General features: G+C 31.2%; 1 pseudogene; it reads right to left on the bottom strand.

Annotated features, from left to right (window-relative positions):
- Positions 1–4,049: 4,049 nt before the first annotated feature.
- Positions 4,050–21,812, bottom strand: LOC134254076 (sodium-coupled monocarboxylate transporter 1-like; annotated as a pseudogene).
- Positions 21,813–22,695: the final 883 nt, after the last annotated feature.

Below are 22,695 nucleotides of genomic sequence, written 5' to 3'. Positions count from 1 at the left end.
TATAACAATAGTGGATGAGAGAGCATTTCAATAGCAAACATAGTTACTAACCACTATTGAAATACGACCACTTTTGAAATAATTATTTCAATAGTGGGTGAGAGTGCATAGGTAATAACCACTATTGAAATACAACCACTATTGAAATAATTATATCAATAGTGGTTGAGAGTGCATTTCAATAACAAACATAGATATTAACCACAATTGAAATACGACCACTATTGAAATAATTACTTCAGTTGTGGATGAGAGTGCATTGTTGCAACCACTATTGAAATACGACCACTATTGAAATAATTATATCAATAGTGGTTGAGAGTGCATTTCAATAACAAACATAGATATTAACCACTATTGAAATAAGACCAATATTGAAATAATAACTTCTGTAGTGGATGAGAGTGCATTGTTGCAACCACTATTGAAATACGACCACTATTGAAATAATTATATCAATAGTGGTTGAGAGTGCATTTCAATAACAAACATAGATATTAACCACAATTGAAATACGACCACTATTGAAATAATTACTTCAGTTGTGGATGAGAGTGCATTGTTGCAACCACTTTCAATAAAATAAATATCATAGTGTAGATATTTCAATAACAAACATAGATATTAACCACAATTGAAATACGACCACTATTGAAATAATTACTTCAGTTGTGGAAATGCATTGTTGCAACCACTATTGAAATACGACCACTATTGAAATAATTATATCAATAGTGGTTGAGAGTGCATTTCAATAACAAACATAGATATTAACCACTATTGAAATACAACCACTATATAAATTATCATATCAATAGTGGGTTAGAGTGCATTTCAATATAATAATCATAGGTTTCAACCACTATTGAAATACTAGCACTACTGAAATAATTATTTAATAGTGGGTGAGAGTGCATTTCAATATGGTAACCATAGGTTTTAACCACTATTGAAATATGCTACCAGAATTGAAAGAAAAGTTTCACCGCCTCAGCAACTTTTGAAATAATTATTTCAACATATATTGGATTCATTGTTCAATGCACTATTAAAATCAATAATTTGATCCATCCTGAAATTTGTATTTCAAAAGAGAACATTATTTCAATAGTGGTTGCAACCTATGTTTGTTATTGAAATGAATCTCACCCACTATTGAAATAATTATTTCAATAATAGTAGTATTTCAATAGTGGTAATTACCTACGTTTGTTATTGAAATGCACTCTCAACCACTATTGATTTAATTATTTCAATAGTGGTTACTAACTATATTTGCTATTGAAATGCACTCTCAACCACTACTGATATAATTATTTCAATAGTGGTTGTATTTCAATAGTGGTTACTAGCTATGTTTGCTATTGAAATGCACTCTCAACCACTATTGATATAATTATTTCAATAGTGGTCGTTATTTCAATAGTGGTTGCAACATAAGTTTCAACCACTATTGAAATACGACCAGTATTGAAATAAAATTTTCAACGCGTAATTTTTAATTTTTTATCCAAAATTTCACAAGAATTGGATTTGGGGTGAAAAATATATAGATTAAAAATTAATGTTTATAAATTAATAAGGATGGTTTTAGTGAGGCAAATTTTGAACATTACAGAAGGTTTACAATTTATATTCTAGAAATTTATTATTTGCATCATTTTCAATGAAATCGGACCAAAAATATATACCAATTCGGGCATCAATATTTTGTTTTTATCATCTGTCCTTAAATAAAGATTTAGATAGTTATTGAAATTATAATTTCAAAAGTGATTTAAATAATTATTTTGATAGTTGCTGAAAATACTTCAAAACTAAAACAATAATTAAAGCCATATTGAAATCTTTATTTCAAAAGTGAGTTGCAACCTATCTTTGTTATTGAAATGAATCTCACCCACTATTGAAATAATTATTTCAATAGTGGTCGTATTTCAATAGTGGTTATTACCTATGTTTGTTATTGAAATACACTCTCAACCACTATTGATATAATTGTTTCAATAGTGGTTGTATTTCAATAGTGGTTACTAAATATGTTTGCTTTTGAAATGCACTCTAAACTACTATTGATATAATTATTTCAATAGTGGTTGTTATTTCAATAGTGGTTGCAACATTTGTCTAAGGCTAAAGAAAGAAATGTTGAAGTCATCACATGAAACTTTAAATTTTGTTAATAAGTTATCGTTAATGTCTTTTGTAGTGCAATAGTCACATATGAAACAGATATGTTAGACTCTAGAGCGTCTTTTATTTTCAGTTTGAAAGGATATCGATACTTAAGTATGTATATGAAATCAACGTAGGACTAAAAATGAATATTGTTAACTGATAAAATGTCGTCTATATATATCTAAATGTGAATTGAATGCCACAGTATATACTTCCTTTTTAAGTAAAAATTCGTTAAAACATTCTGTTTGACATGAATTTCTATTCTGCAAAGGAAATAATTGTCCTTTTACATGCCGACTTATCTCTTCTACCTTTCTTATTTACAACTGATTTTCGACTTCAGTCAGGACGATGTTTATCCAGAGAATCACTAATTGAAATGGTCATATTCTTGTATTTAGAATTTATGAAACCACAGGCAGTGAATATAGTTTAGACTGCTGTTTACCTTAGGAAGGGATATGAACACTTTTGATTATTTTTTTTTTTTTTTTGAATTGTCAATTGCAAAATTTGACGCATACTTTTTTTTGCCTTTGTTGTTGTTCACGTTAAGGTGGGCGTTTTATTTTTGAAACAAGTAAACAAAAAAGACAGGCTAACGAACGGTTGCTGTTTGTACAAAAAATATAAACATATAAATTTAATTTGTGGAGAGGGCATAAATACGTACCCCTGGAAATTCATTAGGTGGGATCATGTTTTTAGTAGGAGAAAGCATCCCCATTTAACCAGTCACAGCTGCCATGAGCCCTACGTATTAATAAAATGAACAGAATATCTGATGGTCAAATTCAGCATAAAATGACCTCACAATCAGATTGAAACATGGAAGAAAACGGATTAATGATGAATAATATTTACTTCTTAGGTCGTTATAACGACAATAAAATTCAATAAATTCTTACTTTAAGCAAAGTTGTTAAAATTCCCGTGACATCAACTTATCCGGAATCAAGAAAATGAAATAATACATGACATATAGTTTAAGAAAGATATGGAGATAACGAACAGTATTCAATATTAAAGTCCATAAAACAATACAAAATAGGAGCAGAACAAACAAGGACCTCCGAAACATCAGAGAAGGGATCAGGTGCCATGGAGGAGTGAACATCCCCTGCTGACCGGTCTAACCCGCCGTGTGCTTCTTGTCATGATCGGGAAAAAACGGAAAAATCCGTTGTCAATTCAAGTGTATAAATAATGGACTAACAATTACTATGAAAAAGTCAGTCGGCACTTGTCTCAGTGATAAATTGTATTTGCTGACAAGGTCATGACAAATAGTTTAAACCAAAGGAAATGCAGTGTGAAAAATTCGATGTTTGAACGAGTCTGACGAGTACTCGAATAACTGCTTTCCCACTGGCAACTTACATACAGATATTTGTATATAATTAGTTACATAGTTTTATACCTGGTCAGTAAATTTCATACCTGGCGAGACGGATCCCCACCGATGACACATTTACGTATTATCTGTGGTTTATAAATGATTTTCTCTGCTACATGCTTCATAAAGCCTATATAGTGCCTATGATGTCACGATGTGTTAGAACAAATATGTAATACATTGACCTGGTATTGATTTACAATTGCATTAGTACAAGTAATCCACCTCCTTCACGTGGCAGACTTCAACCAATCGTAAGCAAGATTTCATTGGAAAAAAATAGAGGTGAAGTACATGTATTTACCAATGCAATCGTGAATTAATGTTCACCGTTTATTACATAAAACATATCTTTTGATATCTGATGATAAAAAAAAACTTATGAATTTATTAACACTCCGGAATGACTTGGTTGCGCGATGATCCACTTCCATAGTCCTATCCACTTTTCTAAAATTGTAATTAATGGTTGCTAAAGCCCCTCTTCTCTGGATTTATCGTCTATAGAAATTTGCTGATTATCTTGGCATTCCTCGGCTTGAATTTGTTTTCGCCTCTAAAAGAAAATGAAAAAAAATCACTGTATCAAATGAAAAGACCGTGTTTTTTAATGGTCATTTAGTAAGCTTCCTTTATTTTTATGCCAATTTCTTTATGTTCCCTGTGAACGTTTCATATAAAAGTATAGTTGTGTATTTAGTAAAGCATGTCATTAAAATGAAAGATGAATTTGTTAATAATCTAAAACTTACTGGAATATCGATCGATCTTTTGAAAAAAAAAATGTCAATTTATGTTTACTACAATTATTTGAGATATCAAAATGTGAAATTATGTTTGTATAAATATTAAGAAACTAAGAAACTGCAGTAAGAATCAACACTTAGCTCGTATGTTTTGAGACTCATTGTCAAATACCTTTGGTATTGTTGATCCACAGCTTAGAATATGTTTTACTTTTTCTGGTAAATATGGGGAAAATTGTTCAATAAAGCTTAAAACATATCTTGCGTCTACTTCTTTTTCGTCTGGAGCGCCTGAAATAAAAATTGAATGAACGTACAAAAATGCACCAATTGAAGCAAATGAATGTGAATGAGGTTGAGGAAAAGTTCACGACAACAAGTTACGGTAGTACAAAGTCAACTCTCACTCAGATGAGCCTTTAAAGTAAAAGAAAAAACGAAATGTAAACATGTCAATAAATATCAACTGATTCAATAGGTGTTCTGCCATTTAATTTCAAATTCAACATAAATACTTGTATATGTATATGTAACTGCTTTGTAAGACAAGTATTATAACAGACAATCTTGATCAGCTTACCTACGACTTTGCTGACAATCAGACCAATTACAATTACAAGGAAAATGGCGATGACGTCAAACCATTGAAAGGATAAAGTGTAAATTTTACTGAAACCTTCTCTGGAATAACAAAGAAAATAATAAAATTCAAATTTTACGTTGTTTGATGATCCATGAAATTATTATATAAGAATTCCTTTTTTATAAATGTTTTGATAATTTTTACAAGCTATATAATAATTTATAAAAATTGTATTTTTCCTATGTGTTATGTGACTTTTTTCCTGAGCCACTAAGTGGAGATCAACCTTGTGATTTTTTCCTTTGTCTGGCTAAATTCAACATTTGTAGCAGAAATATTTGGTTGGAAATCTTTATAAAGCTAACATTCTAACCTAAATTTAGACAAAACTCATTTCAAAGACAACGGCGTTTCTGACACAACAAATGCCAGGATGACAAATTGTGGTAAAATATTCAAGGAATCCGAGTATAAAGCCAACGGGAAATAAATTGCTGATAATCCATCTTTCTCGAAAACTTAAAATTGCTGCAAAATTATATGCTGTAAAAAGCAAGCAGATTTTGGTACATGCTAGTATGGTTTATGATGTGATCAATGGGACAAGAGCATTTGGAGTATTTAAAACTTTCTGACAGCTTAAACTTCAACCCGCACAAGACGCAGTCTAAACTGTGACATCGTATGTTACTTACATTTCAAAATCTGAGTCTAAAAAGTGCAATCTTTAAGAAAAAAGGGCATTGTGAAGAATATGCAGTAATTGGTTTACTTCCTTATATGCAGGAAAAACATGCAAAAATCTGTGAAGGTTTCCCTCGAAGGTTGCATGATGAATATACAATTTTCAGTCAGTACCATTAGCAGAGCGGATAGAATCTAACATAGAAATTGTGTTTAGTATGCATGAAATTCTATACCTTTCTTGAAAAATATGTAAGCACAAACTTTATCTTAATGAAGGGTTTCTAACTCCGCTGTTTTCGGCGGTTTGTGTCTATTCTTAAACTTGGCTACTTCTTGTTATCCATATATTTTATTTAAGATTGATTGAGCACATTCGTTCATTTATGGCACCATTGACCCTAAAATCTTCAAAATATTTAATTTTCAGAAGTATATATTATATACGTCTTGTCTGATGTTGTATTACTCACAAAGTATTGGATGCCGTGCTAGAAGAGATGTCTGTAAGATTGGCATTTAAGCTATTCATGTTAGAAACAGCTAAGTTGGTTAACATAGAGTAATTGCTTGTGCACTGGTCTACTGGAGCTGGAGGAAGCTTTTTTTCAACAGACGGTGGACTAACCACGATGTTACCAATGGCCATCCACAGGTAAAACAAGAGAGATGTCAGACCGCCCGCTAGAGCCCCCTGAAATTGAAAAAAATAATGAATAAATACATTGAGACGATCTTTCCTTTTAAAATAAAGAAAATTCTTTCCCTGAAAATCTCTAAATCCCACTTCTGAATAGAACTAGATTTTAATCATTATAAACAAATAACATGTATTGTTTGTAATGAAATACTTTACCGCTGTTGTTGCAGAGGTGCAGAAAATACTGTACAGCATTATTCCAGTGAATGGCGCTGTGGGAATGGTCAACACCATTTGAGCTAGCTGAAAATAGATTTTACCTAATTGAGCAAAAGATAATATGAGTTTATTACATAATAATGGTCTTACCTAATTGATGAAGCATTTCGCAAATTTTGTAGTCAATAGAATGATCATGTCAGCAAATAAAATTCATTGTTTAATTGAATGTTGACGGACAATTTACATAAAAGTTGATAGGCTAATATTTTCACAATGAATTGTATACAGCTTTTCGTGCAGTTGACAATGACAAAGAGCACATGGCGGGTGTGACAGGGATGCTTACTTCTACCTGGCAACGGATCCCATTTTTGATGTTTTAAGATGTCCATGTTTGTTCTGCTTCTGATTTGTATTGTTTCACGGACTATTGAACATTTTTACAGTCCGATATCTTTATATTTCATTCTTTCATATCCTACATTACATAAGTTTATAAACAAACAACAACTATCAAAACAGTATGTTATTGTCCATCAAAAAATACAATCCATGTCAGTATACGGATTGAATTGTTCAGGAATAGGTATATGTATGAATCAAGTAAAAAAAAATCACCGACACCATATTCTTGTAATTTGGCTTACAGAACTTTTTTGATAGATATACATTCTTTTAAAAAATACATGAGAAAGGTATTGTATACCTTAAATGACATTTTGAAAAATATCAATTTGATCTGCTGCTGTAGAACTCTGAACCAGTGTCATGACTTGAACTGTAGAACACCCCCCACCCCAGGTGTCATGACTTGAACTGTAGAACTCTGAACCAGTCCCCATCCCAGGAGTTATGATTTGAACAAACTTGAATTTAAACCATCTTTGGATGCTTGGAACAAATTTTGATTACACTATGCTAATGCTTCTATATCAGTATGACTAAAAACAATTGGCTGTTTTTGAGAAGATGTATATGGTATATTTTCAAGAGAAATTCGTTCTCACTATTTTATTCATTAGAGCACCACCGAAACACCAGACCAATCTAAATGTTTTGAAATTCACAATTTTGAAAGTAGCATCTTTGTTCATCACAGCCATGCACTCAGTATGTACGTCTAATACATGTACCAAAGAGCATAGAAAAAAGAAGATATACAATTACTTATTATACTTACATACTACTGCTACATAAATAGAGTGAGAGAAGCAATCCTTTGAACGTTTACACATCCTAATTATATAATTAATACAGTCCCAATCCACCTTCATGAACCTTTTAGGATGAGGCCAAATATTTCTCACAAATTTTATCAAAGACCGATTGTTTGTTATCATATTGCCAAAAGTTTGATTACTTGATTTCAAAGAAAAATATTTTGAAAATATCACGAAAAGTGCGCAACAGACAGTTTTAGAGTCATATTTGGACATTATCTCTATACTCTAACTTACAAGATCTATATAAAATTGAAAGAAACAGAAGAATTGGAAAAGGAAGTTGTAATGCCATGAATGCTTGATAAAAATGTAATGACGAAGAACACTGCCAAGAATTTTAACATTTTAAATTCAAAAAACTTTTATAAAATCTAAACCTTTGAATTAAGGAATCATTTCATTTTTCCCCACAAGATCATACATTTGAAATAAAAATATAATTTAGTGATAATCATGTCCTACCTTTAAAAGAGTCCCTTTAACACTGGCGAGCAATAAAGCCATACCAGTCGTCAAAAATGAGACAACCACCACTATACAAATATAATTCTTTTATTTCAATGCCTTTCTATGAATTATTCTGATAATTGTGCATTTCTACATGAAGATGGGTAAATTTACTGTATACTTGAAAAAAATAGTATACTTTGCAAAGACATTTATCTTTTTGTGGGTGATTTAGTCATAATGAATTTGCAATTTATTCAAGAAATCAACTCCTAGCAAATCATTAGAAAACAATTCATAACTGTATGATTATCAAGGAATAATTCAACAGACCTTTTAATGTCTTCAGATTCCATGTTGTAAAAAATAACCAACTTGAAGACTGTTGACTGAAGATTTTTAATAATTTACCATTTACTTTGCATAATTAATAAAATTGCACTTCCTGTGCAAAAATGCAGTTTTACACCTGTAAGTTTGGACGCGATGGTTGACCTTCGCTCTGATATATTTCTCCACTTCTTTTTGATAATGTCCTGTAGGGTCATAGAAGACAATGCTGCATAAACCACTAGACACAGTACTAAAATGATATATTAAATTAAAATATTATAGGCCGAGAATTTGTTCATGGAAATGCTATCTCAGTTTATATCTCTATATTAAAGCTTTTAAAATTGCTTATATTTTAATATACCTCAACACACATTTAATACAAATTCACCTGCACATAAATTGTGTGTAATGTTTTCATAATTATATTAAGAATACATTTACCTTTCTTTTTTTAATGTCCATGCAAAGCAGTTGTTATTTGGTTTAGTTATAGGGACATTTACTTTTTAAGGGCCTAACTGGCCTAACTGGAGGCATTTCAAGAAATCAGATACACTTTGAATACAAAATGCTTCCAGTAAATATCGTCGGAATTTTTTCAAAGTAAAATGCTTATGAAAAGAGAAAAAGATCTCCTTTTTATTTTTTCAATTTGTATACATATATATAATTTAAATAATATTTACCTTAGAGACGCAGAGAAAAGACCGGCAATGAAAAGTCCTGTCAGTCCAGGGTTTTCCTGAAAGATCTCCGAAACAAGTGTAGGCAAAATCTGTACGAAAACAGAAGTCACTTTCTCTTATAATAATCACACAATTATTGAAATACCAAAATTTTAAAAATTTAACTGGATATCTTTTTATTCTGACATTCCTTTTTTAGTTGTTTGTTCAAACGAATATTGAATGTTAATTTAATTACATAATAGATTTTTCGAAAGATTGAAAAATATGTTCCCATGGGTAAATATTCTTACATAACATGTTTAATGAATAATTAATGTATATTTTCTTCATTTTAAAAAAGGCATTCTTTTGCAAAATTTCTATGGTTTTGTGCTATGTTATGTTTTGAATAAACGTCAAAAAAATTAGTCAACAAGAACAAAATTATAATTCTTGCATATAATGATACCTGATTGGGATTTCCAATGAATTTGGATTTTAATGGATCGCATCTTACTTTGACAAAATAGGCATAAGCAACTAAGCCCATGCTTCCCGCCAAAAAGACAGTCAATCCCATTAGTGGGGCAACAACGAAAAACAGTCTGCTGAAATATAGTTCACAATGTATTATAATATAATTTGTTGTTTTTAAGTTGTTTTCATGAAAAACTTTTCTAAATTGTGAAAAAAATATTACAAAATATATGCTGTATTAATTTGTATTTATGAAACTGTAGAAACATATAAATTAAATATCCTTCATTAAAATTTACTTTTATTTGGAAACAACTATGGAGCATTAATATCACAGTTGATTTTCAACATGAAAGCCTGGCTTTAAATAAATAAAAGCATTATGATTAATTGTTTATCAATTACATGTACTTATATTTAATTATTTTTTACTTATATTTTTTTTATTATAATGGAAAGCATTGTACATGTATTACTTGTACGCTTCCTTTATTGACGGCATACAGCCGATTCTTTGAACTGAGGACTGGGACAATGGAAAGGCGAAAAGCTTGGCGATGTTTCCAATGACAACATTCCACAAGGTGTAGCGGAGGGTGGGGTCAGGGCTCAAACTGAGGAAACAGTAGAGAGCGATTTATAAATATTGATTGCCTCAACTTAACGTTGGTCAGTAAAAGCATACATTTTAAGACAAACACAAATCTAAATTGTGTTCAACACTGGGATAATTAGTGTGGTGTAGTTGAGACTTTTGATAATTTTCTCAGCGAATAAGTTCATTTGAAAATGACTCTGCCTGTTTAAAATGTTTCAGATTGTTCACCTTTAAGATACTCTAGTATTGTTAAAAATAAATATAACCATATTTCCTTAAATAGCGCTTTATTCGTTCAACTTGTGTGATAATTGTTGAATTGATGAAAGGTCAAGGTCGTGGACAATGTAAGATTTTTTTCTGCTCCCCCGAATTGAGAGAAAAAAAAAATGTGTGATAAAGTTTCTGTGATAGATGTAGCAATATGGTATGAAGTGACATGGTGGTTGTGAGTATTGTGATCTAAAAAAGATAAATTAGTGCTTGGTGAATGTGTATTTTGAGACATTTAATTTACAACACTTTACCATCAGTGAACTGTTTTCATCGCCATTTGTATGCAGTACTCAGTCAAGTGTCAAGTCAAGTGTTACAGTACTAGTTCATTTATTCATTTATTCGTGTATTAAAATCTGAATGATGGGAGGAAATAAAAATCGGAACAAAAACCAAAGTGAGAAAAAAAGACCTAGAATAGATTCAAATAATTCAACATGTTCTAATCAAGACCTGAGGGAGAAACTTGACAATTTGAGTGATATCATTGAAACTCTATCTCAAGACGAAGAGGGTGTAAAACACGCAGTTAATATCATTCTTAACAATGAACCATTCAAAACTCAGATTTCTGATAGTTTGCTCAATAAGATTGCTGAATTAGAACAAAAGGTAAACAATCTTGAGGAGCGAATGGACGAAGCAGAGCAGTACTCTAGGAGGACCTGTCTAAAGTTTTGTGGCATTCCCGAAACACAGAATGAGAATACAGATACCATTGTCTTGAACGTAATTAACAACTACGTCTTAACATCAGACCACACAAAGATATCCATTGATCAAATAAGCAGAACACATAGAGTGGGGAGAGAATTTAGAGGTCAGGATTTCGGTGAAACTAAAAGACAGGGTCCCAGAGATATCATTGCCAAGTTTGTTAGCTATAGAGACAAGAATATAGTGTTCACAAATAAGAGTAATTTAAAAGCATTCAACGAAAATGAGAATAATGGCTATAGAATTTTCGTAAACGAGGCACTCACGAGACGAAGGATGGGCATTCTTTTCGAAGCACGCAAACTGGTAAAGAATGAAAGTTTGGAGGCTGCATGGTCCCATGACGGTAAGATCCTTGTCAAAACCCTGGCTGGTAAAACCAGAACTATCAGGAGGACCGAAGACTTGTCTAAAGTGGTCCACAGTGCAATAGGTGCCGAGTCCATTCATACGGAAAAGTGAATATGTGTGTTTAATAACTGTACTCATAATTATCATGATAAGTCACGAAACAACGTAATATTCCACAGAATATTCTACTTTTATTTATGGAATTTGAACGTAAACCATTAATTTTGCTCTCTTGAAGTTGACTGTCTCGAAAATTGTGTTTACCTTCAGGGTCGCATAGACGCTTTCTTCCGAAAGGGAAAATCCAGTTCTATTTTTAGTACACGGAAAACGTGAACGTATGTATGAAACTTAACACTGACTTGTTTATTTGCAAATCTATCTTCAAATTTATAGTAATTTATTGACTCTCTCAATACTTATATGCTTAAGAATCATCTTAATCCTTTTGTGTGTATGTTTAATACTGGAGTCATGGGCTAGTAATTGTTGCTCGAATTTGTTCTATGGATACATTCAGCAATTAGACTTTTGGGGAAATTGTTTACTTGGGATTAAAACCTGTGAAATTTTACAGCACTTAAACAATAAACTATTGCATCCCAAACAGCTATATGTGGTATTCCTACTACAAGTATTTCAGACTCCAATAAATGCAGTGTGTGTACATATGTTAACACTTTTTGTTCTACAAAGTTTGTTTTTCATTTGCTTATATTTTTTGTTCATTTTTTGTTTTTTCTTGTTTGAATTTCATTTAGTTTTGTTTTATTTTTTTCCATTTAGTTATGTTCCAGCTTATTACCATGATTACTTGCACACTATACTTAATTCATTTCATTATCCTCCAGTTACATGTAGCTAGAGATGTCAGTTCAAATATTTTTTCATTGATTAGTAATAACAAATACCAAAAATGTGAACAGTATCCTGTTTATTATTTCATAAAAATCTTCAATATTTCAAATAATCACTTTAATATCATTGTGATTACAATATTACTAATATGTGGATGTGTGGAAACAAACCCAGGTCCAGCAGATTATAAAAAACACATAAGTATTGTGCACAACAATGTATGCAGTTTACCCCCTAAACTTGATATTATTAGAAATGAATTTTCAGGGAATGATATAATTGCCATTACTGAAACTCACTTAGATCAGAGTATTGACAATAGTAATCTTTCACTTGATGGTTATTATCAACCAGTTAGAAAAGACAGAAATAGATATGGTGGAGGAGTTGCACTGTATATTTCAACTAGATTAAATTTTAAAGTTAGAAATGATTTAAATTTTTCTGATATTGAAATTTTATGGGCAGAGATCCAATCACAAAATCAAAAGTTTTTGGTTGGAGTCATCTACAGACCTCCCAACTCTGGGTCTGACTTTTGGGATAAGTTTTCAAGTACTGTAGAGAGAGCTCTAGATACAGAGATGAAATTGTTTTTGTTAGGTGATTTCAATGTAAACATGTTAGCTCCTGGGAATAATACATTTAAAAACCTACTACTACAACTTAATTTAACTAATGTTGTCTTAGAGCCTACCAATTTTACAACTGATATTGGAACTTGCATAGACCTAGTGTTAACTAATGATCCATCCAAAGTTAAGAATGTTGTAGTCGATGAACCCATTTGTAGTTCTCATTCACCCGTTTCTATAGAAATCTCATTTCAAACATATAAGCAACATGCCTTCAAACGCACAATTAGAAATTATAAAAATGCAAATTATCAAGGCCTAAACGATGACTTACAAAATGTTAATTGGGATGAAAAAGTGTTTACCTCTAATAATATGAATGAAGTCTATGAAAATTTTACATGCACTTACCTAACCTTAGTAGATAAACATATACCAAAAAAGCAAATTACAATACGTCCATCAGATAAACCATATATTACCACAGAAATTCGTAGGAAAATGAGGCAAAGAAAAAGAATTCATAAAAAGGCAAAGCATACTAAAAATCCATTACACTGGCAAAAATTCAGACAAGTCCGTAACGAAGTAATAGACTTAGTACGGAAAAGTAGGAAGGAGTACAAAATCAAACTTGTCTCTCAACTCATTGACAAATCTATTCCACCAGGAAAGTGGTGGCGTATAGCAAAATCCGTTGCAAGGTTAAAGAAACTAAGTTCTCCCCCATCCTCTATCAAATCACAAGATGGTAGAATATTGATTCATCCAATTGATAAAGCTGAAGAATTTAATAATTTTTTCTCTAATATATCACATATTGAAAATGAGCCAGATTTGCCCGAACATGGAGCTGGACCTCCAGACTACTTCTGTGATTTTGAAATAAGTGATCAAGATGTTCTTGATCAGTTAAGCATACTTGATCCCTCTAAACCATGTGGACCAGATGGAATTTCTCCCAGAATATTAAAGGAAACTCGTTATTCCATATATAAACCTCTATGTAGATTATTTAACCTTTCACTTACAAATAAAGTTCTTCCATACATATGGAAACAAGCACATATTTCACCTATTTTTAAAAATAAAGGCTGTCCCCAACAACCTAATAATTACAGACCAATATCATTGACTTGTTCTATATGTAAACTAATGGAAAAAATACTTTTTAAATATATGTTTAATCATATTAAGGAACATGACTTATTGTGTAAATACCAATCTGGGTTCCAACCTGGGGATTCTACTGTTAACCAATTAGTTGAAATATATGATAAAATTATGTCGAACCTTGACAGAGGCAGAGATATACGCTTTATATTTTGTGACATTTCCAAAGCTTTTGACAAGGTATGGCATAAGGGAATGATTTTCAAACTTAAAAACTTTGGATTTAGAAATAATATACTGGGTTGGATTGAAGACTATCTTACTGAGAGACAACAAAGGGTGAATTTAGAAGGCTATTCATCATCATGTAAAACAATAGATGCTGGGGTACCCCAGGGGTCTGTACTGGGTCCTTTCTTGTTTTTGTTATATATAAATGATATATCTAAAGATATATCTTGTAATATTCGACTGTTTGCTGATGATACTTCTTTGTTTGCTATTATAGACAATGATATCAATGCTCCAACAATGTCCCTTACTCAAGATCTTGAAAAGATAAGAAATTGGTCCAAAGCTTGGGCTGTAGATTTTAATAGTGAAAAAACTGTTAATGTTGATTTTACTAGAAAACACGTAAGTTATCCTAATATTCAGTTTGGATATGGAGGTGATTATATAAAACAATCAAATACTCATGTTCATTTAGGATTACAATTTCAAGCAGATGGTTCTTGGAACAATCACATATCAAATATATATGAAAAGGCATGTAAAAGATTAAATATAATTAGGTTATTGAAACATAGCATTGATAGAAATTCACTTATAAAAATTTATTTTGCCTTTATAAGACCAATTTTAGAATATGCTGATGTTGTATGGGATAATTGTACCCAAAATAGTTCAGAATTGCTTGAAAAAGTTCAAATAGAAGCTGCTAGAATTATTACTGGACTTAGAGTTAATTCATCCAGAACTTGTTTGTATGGTGAACTAGGATGGGAACCATTATATCTTAGAAGAGAAAAACACAAACTTCAATTGATGTATAAAATGATTAATGGTTCTGCACCTGATTATTTGTATGATTTGATTCAACCTTGTTTTCCTGTTCAACATGCTTACAACCTATAAGGTCTGGATGTAATAACTTATGCATACCAGTTTGTAAAACAATGTCATACTATAATAGTTTTATTCCATCAACCGTAAAACTTTGGAACAGTCTTACTGAAGATGTAAAAAAACTCTCCTTCATTAGCTATCTTTAAAGCAAAACTTAAGAATTGGGGAGCAACTAATAAACCTTGTAAGTACTTTAACTTTGGTAATAGGAAAGAAAATATCTTGCATTGTCAGTTGAGAAACAATGCTAGTAATCTTAATGCACATTTAAAAAATCATTTTTTATCAGATATTCAATCATGTCAAAAGTGTGGATTTCATACTGAAGATACTGAACATTATTTTATCAACTGTCCATCGTATAATGTTGAAAGAAACATATTGGTAAAAAAATTAAATGATATTAATGTTGTTTTTGAACTCGACGCTCTACTAAGAGGAAAATCTCAATACTCTTATCAAACAAATTGTCAAATATTTTCATATGTACAAGAATTTATAAAATCTTCTAAAAGACTAAATTAGGGACACTGTCATATTAAATATTCTATTTAATGCATAATTTTTTTTCTTCTTCAAATATTTGTATTATTTTTAAGCTGGAACAGTATGTAAATAATATGCATACAGTTAGGGGGTTGTCATTTTTTTTTTAGATATATTATTGATAAATAATACTTGATTGTGAATCTTTATTTTTCATTATAATTTTATTGATTATCATGTTCATGTATTATTTACTATTTATTTGTATCTTGACCAATTATAAAAGGAGAGGGCTTACATAGGCATTGCCTGTTGCCCAATCCTGATTGAATTATATTCAATAAAATATGTTTAAAGTTATAATTGTTGATTCATAACTAAAATCATAGTACAATTCTCAGTTAACATTGAACTTTCAGTAAGGCGTGGTATTCTCGATGTTACATAATTTGCATCTGAAATTTTTAAGCCTTTCATTGACATACCGGCAAATGTCAACGAGTGTGGGGCTTCGGTCGCCTCATCGTTGTCGACAAGAATTTAAAGTTGCTGATGTTATTAATTTCTTACCCAAATGAGAATTTATACGCCGTTTGAGAGACGTTAATTACGTAATGTCGAGTAAGCAACACCCAACTGAAAGTTTAAAGTTAATTGAGAATCGTACTAAACATAATCTTGCCTAACAAATCATGTGAATTGTGATTGAAGGCAAGAAGAAAAAATCTGCTTAATAGATTGGAAAAACATACTTCCATATATTAAGCCTGCCTCCTTCCGAATTAATACGAAGAACTTCGGAGCCGCCACCAACCTTCATTGAACCCTATGCAAATAAAGCGTTATATTTAGTATGTGCATTGTAAAATCAAACTATGAATAAAACAAAAGTATGTTTTACACGATGTTTTATTATATCTTTTCATACTAGTAACTTTTTTTACATAAATGTTGTCATCTATCATTAAAACCTTAAATCTATGCTGTTTTATAGGGATTATGTGTTTACGAATAATCCTATAACCTTTACTTTGATATAAGAAATAACTGCTAAATAACCTATGAAATTAATAATCTTCATGCGGTCTAAACTTCGTGCTTGACAAAAATTTATGGTTCATGTGGGGGTGTATTCCGTGGATGAGAGGGGGTTTTTTGTTGCCATATACATTGCATTTGGATTTTTACAATTACTGGATAACAAAAATTCGGGAGTATCTTTATACCAAGAATACAATCAAGTATTTCATACATGTTATATCGCAGGCCATATGTACCGGTACACTGAAATCTGTTTCGGGAAACTAATTCTCACCTTAATGAGTATAGCTAGAACGGAGATCATCATAATTGTGTATTGAATAACATCTGTCCATATAACAGCTTTGATGCCTCCCTGTAAATGAAAAATACTTATCAATTAATTCATTCTGTTACTCTCCAATGAAACATATGGAGAAAACGAACATTCCAAGATCAAAAGTCCACAATACAGGAGATGAGCAAACACGGACTTCCAAAACCATCCAGCAATTCTCCCTAACAATTTATTGTTTCACAGTTTAAATACACCATCTCAAACCTCGATATCTCGATAAAGAAAGCTATATCAGAGTTTGAAGTCTATCGCTTTTCCATTGTGTTTTTGTAACCCTTTTAATAGTTTTCCATCTTTATTCAGGAAATCCTTTGTCGACATCAAATTTCAAGTAGATATTGGTTATGGCAAATAGATTATTACTCAGGAATGTATATTTTTTGTTAGATTTAAGTACATTCAGAGATATAAGTATTATATATTGTATTCAAGGACATATTTACTCCCTTTACTGTAGATTCCTAAATATACGCGTTGTTACAACGCACTTTGAAAAATTACGCACTGTGAAAAAAAAATTCAAAGTGCGTTAAATTTGGGACCAAAAGAACGCACTTTGAAAACAAGCATTTTGACCATATTAACGCACTTTGAAAAAAAATGGGTATGGTCGATATTCTTTCAAATCTTAATGTAGGTATGATTGAATAATAATCTCACTGTTGGATAACTTTTCGGTGATAAGGTCACTCCAAAATGTGAAAATGAGCGATTTTGAATTTTCCATACTTTGAAAATTCTTTCTATCTTAAATGTTTTACTGTACTTAATTTTTTTCCAGTTTGCATGCATTTCATGTATACTATAATTTACTGAAAGTTTTCGACGTCATACTAGCTGTGCAAAATTGCAAATACATATTTTTGGGGTGTATAAGCATAGGTATCGGTAACGGGGTGGGGGTGGGGGGTGGGGGGGCTTAGGTACAATGTTTAGCAAAGATATACATATGATAATAAAGGCATTGAAAATTGGGGCTTACCTATTGGAGGGGGGGGGGGGGGTCCACGTTCAATTTACTACAGATGGGTATTTATAAGAAAACATAAGTTGGGCTGAGAGACCTTCTACTCGTCTTCTCCTTGTCCTCAATGTACAGAGTTCTCAAAGTGGTCAAATCAATGCATGTAAATCAAAAAGTTTTTCGAAAGATATAATTATTACAAATTGTTTCTTTCAATTACTAAAATCTAAGTCTAGAATTTTTGTTTAATACATATTTTTTCAAAGTTGCGTTAAATTGTCCCATGGTGTGTGGCAACGCACTTGGAAAAAAATTACGCACTTTGAAAATTTTTTTCAAAGTGCGTTAAAATTGGGACAAAATCAACGCACTTTGAAGATTTTTTTCAAAGTGCGTTAAAATTGGGACAAAATCAACGCACTTTGAAAAAATGCTTCAAAGTGCGTTAAATTTGGGATAGTCTTAACGCACTTTGAAAAAAATATTTCAAAGTGCGTTAAGAGTGTACATCAACATTTTTTACCATAGGGACATTTAACTCACTTTGAAAAAAAATGTAAAAAACAAAAATCCTACACTTAGATATTAGTAATTGAGAGAATCAATTTGTAATAATTATATCTTTCAAAAAACCTTCTAATTTACATGTACTGATTAAATTTCATTGAAAACAAGGAGAAGACGAGTAGATTTTGAAGGTCTTTGAAAATTCCCTCTCTTTTTTTTTGTTATACTTAGCCGTGGGTATATATTTTTTTTACAATTTATGCAAATTTATTGAAAGTTTTCGTCACACCAGTTATGCAAAACACATCCCCCCCCCCAAAGTAAGCTCCAGTTTTTAATGCCTTATTTAATGTATATCTTTGCAAAACATTTATGTGCCTACCCCCCCCCCCCTACGACACCGATGCCTATGCTACACCCAATATATATGTATTTGCATAACTAATATGACGTTGAAAACTTTCAATAAATTTAAGTTTACATAAAATGTATGCAAACTGGAAAAAAATTCATATAAAGTAAAACATTTAGGAGAGAAATAATTTTACAAATTGATTTTCAAAACCGCTCTCTTAAATCACATCCTGAATTTTTGACCTTATATATATTTTATCCAACGTGCGTTAAATTTCCCCATGGTAGAAAATGTTGATGTACACTCTTAACGCACTTTGGAAAAAAATTTCAAAGTGTGTTGAATGTGTCCAAAATTCAACGCACTTTGAAAAACATTTTCAAAGTGTGTTGATTTTGTCCTAATTTTAACGCACTTTACAAAAATTTCAAAGTGCGTAATTTTTTTCAAAGTGCGCTTTGAAAAAATTCTTCAAAGTGCGTTATCTTTCAAAGTGCATTGTGACAGTGGTCCGTGTTTGGTCTGATAGCGAGCATAGAATATTCGCAATGAAAATGTGTAGAATATTCTTTTTTACCATCTTGATATACGATCATGTAACAAGAGGTTTTTTCTTGCTAATGCACAAAAAAAGGAAAACCTGTAACAAAAGATTATACAAGTATATCCTCTATGGATATTTAAGACAGCAGTATGTATACTTACGATAGCTGTATAAATCATACTCCCCATGGATACGATAATAATAGACATCCAGACTGGAGCTCCTAAAACTTTAGAACACAATGAAATATTTTTTGTTAAAAATCGTCCATAAGCATTCATATTCATTACATTTGTATGAGTAAAGCTTACATATTTTCCTGTATCGTATCATGGTTTTGCAAACTTTTTATAACATAATGTCTTATGAATGAAGATTTCAATGGTTATGGATTCAATATCTTTTTCAAAACATTTTCATTAAACAACATAAATACTTTAAGTTCATTTCTGAATGAAAAATTTACAGATCAAATATTACATTTTTGAAATCAAAATAATAAAATTTTATAAATGAGGTGCAACGATAAAAGCAAATGTGATAAATCAGAGAAATAAAAAATTCAAAACTTCAAACTTAACTTTCATCTTCGATATTGACTTACTTTTGAAAAAAAATGTCTTTCATAACTTTGAATTCTTGGTGCTAGGACGTTTATATCTCATATCAATTTATTTTTAAATTTATTGCATATTGTAATTTATATACATGTAATATTCCTAAATGGATAGGGATGGTATTGAACACATTTTCAAAACTGACAAAAATTTAATTGCTATAGTTAATTATTTCCAAGAGAATTCCATATCATTTATACATTTACCTGTTTCTATCGCTGTGGACACCCCGTATGTAACAATACCTATATATATGAACTGAAATAAAATATAAACTGGAAGCTTTCAAAATCAAGCAAAATTTTCATTTGATTCTAACATCTTTTATTTTGTTCTAAAGGTTGTAATTTCTCTAGAAAATATGTTTACGTCTTTTACTGTTTCAAAATGTTAACTAATAATTCATTAAATCATTAGCGAGCATGTATGTCCTAATATACATAAACAGCGGTGTTGTCTCCACTAAGACTATATAACTTGAATATTTTTCATGGAGAATAAAGGCACATACTTATTGTTGAAAATGACATAGAAAAAATGTATCTTAATTTTGATATTCTCAAAGAAAAATAAAAAAAAAATTTAAAAAATTTAAATGCTTAAAGCTTCCTTAAAATTAATTAAGAGGAAGCAGACATCTATTTACTATGAAACATTCATTTCGTTGTTTATAAAAAAAAATCAAACTACATTTCTCTACTTTGATAATCATGCTGCATGTTACCATTTATCTAACGAAATTAATGTATGTTCTTTATTTCTAAGAAATAAATATATAAAGATTAAATCAAAAGAATGATTATGCAATGGAAAAAGAACTATACTTTTATTAGGCAATGCATTTGCATCATTAGTCGTTCAATATACCAGAAGAAAGAAGCAAAATACAGTACAATTTAACCAACTACAACAAGTCCAATTAAAACCCCTTCCCGCTTTTTCTTTTATTGTCGTCGACGATTATAGTGGAGATTTCTTTCAGATTGGCATACTATAGGCACTTGACATTTTAAACCTTTCTTTTCATTGATAAAAATAACCCCAAACTATAATAAGAATATCCCCAAATTTTAAAACTTCCAGTGTCTATGAACTACATGTATTTCTTTATCCGAAGCTTAAAATAAACAGAGCTTACCCAAAATAAAAAGGAGAGAATAGTTGTCAGGATTCGAACTCGGTTGTTTCGGTAACGTAGTTCAAAATACTACAAATGAATTAGTAAAAACGTTTATATATATATATATATATATATATATATATATATATATATATATATATATATATATATATATATATTCAATTAACTTGAATATCTTTTCGAGTTAAAAATGATTTAAATTCAATTGAATTTAAACATTAGTAAAAGACTACAGATCAGGTGTTTTCTATAACCTCACTTCGTTAACACTGGTGATCCCGAGAGGATAAACAACGGGAATAATTATTCGTGCAGAAATCCAGTAGGCACCCCAGAACCCCAAACCTGCAAACGTTGCCAGGAAACCAAAGAGGTACGTCTCTGCCGGGACGCCCAAAATCAAAATCGACGATTGTGAGGTCACCATTAAAGATAGCATCACAGGTAGGAAGTTAAGATTGCGGTTTCCTAGGTGATATTCTGCGGTGGTACCCTGTTGACCTCCGGAAATGGCATAGTATATACCAATGGCAAGCGAGATACATAAAGCAAGTGCGCATACGACATAGTCCGCAGTAGTGAACTGAACATCCGACAACATGGTTAACTCAGTTGCAAACTGATGTCATCGAAACTGAAATGCTAAAATAATGCAAAAGAAACGTTAAACTGAATTTTTCGTTACATTAAATTATTACAATTCCTGTGCAAGCTGACCTGATGAACATTCTTTGCTTAGTATTAAACATAATTATATGTAAATACAAGTAAGTGATATACCCCAACTCAGTGACAAAAATGTATGTACAGCTGGCACACAAGCTATTATACGGTAGACACCGATCGCGACAGATGTGGACTACTGTTCTTCGAAAATTTTAAGACCAATTTTCTGCTACCGTATTACATTGTATTTAAATTTTATATGCATGCATGGTCATCGATTTTATTAGACTTTGTTTCTTATCATGGCCTGTCACCAGAAACAAATTTACTAATAGTGATAGATGTATCTATCCAATACTAACAACAGAATAAAATGGTTTGGCTCATAGGAAAATACTGTCCTATTATCAAAATTTCCATCTCTCGACCATAATATTCCTATACTAATATCCGGGTTATTCTTAGTCTGGAGATGGCAAAGGAATGAATTTTCTGTGAGAAAGTGGACGAATACTCAGTACCATGATTTATATTCGGATAGACAGACTCGATGGAAATTTGCAGAAAATTGCTTAAGACAAGAATGTGAATCATTGATGGCCAACGAAAGTCATTACAGGTCAATTCTGCCTCTCTATAAATAACAGAACAACCATTTCTACATTCATGAAAAAGAGCTGAAGATTCTTCGGTCACCAAAAGCAAAAACATCGTATCTTCATGATCAGTAAGCACGACATCTTCTTGAAGGGTGTGTTACAAAACCGGGTAATAAGCATACGTTCAGTCTCTTTGTATATATAACTCGAGCGCTGTCA

The sequence above is a fragment of the Saccostrea cucullata genome, unplaced genomic scaffold, assembly GCF_032062105.1.
Source record: "Saccostrea cucullata isolate Sc308-1 unplaced genomic scaffold, CSIRO_AGI_Scuc_v1 ctg1492, whole genome shotgun sequence".
In the NCBI taxonomy this organism is placed as follows: domain Eukaryota; kingdom Metazoa; phylum Mollusca; class Bivalvia; order Ostreida; family Ostreidae; genus Saccostrea; species Saccostrea cuccullata.
This window is presented reverse-complemented; position numbering and strand designations above follow the sequence as displayed.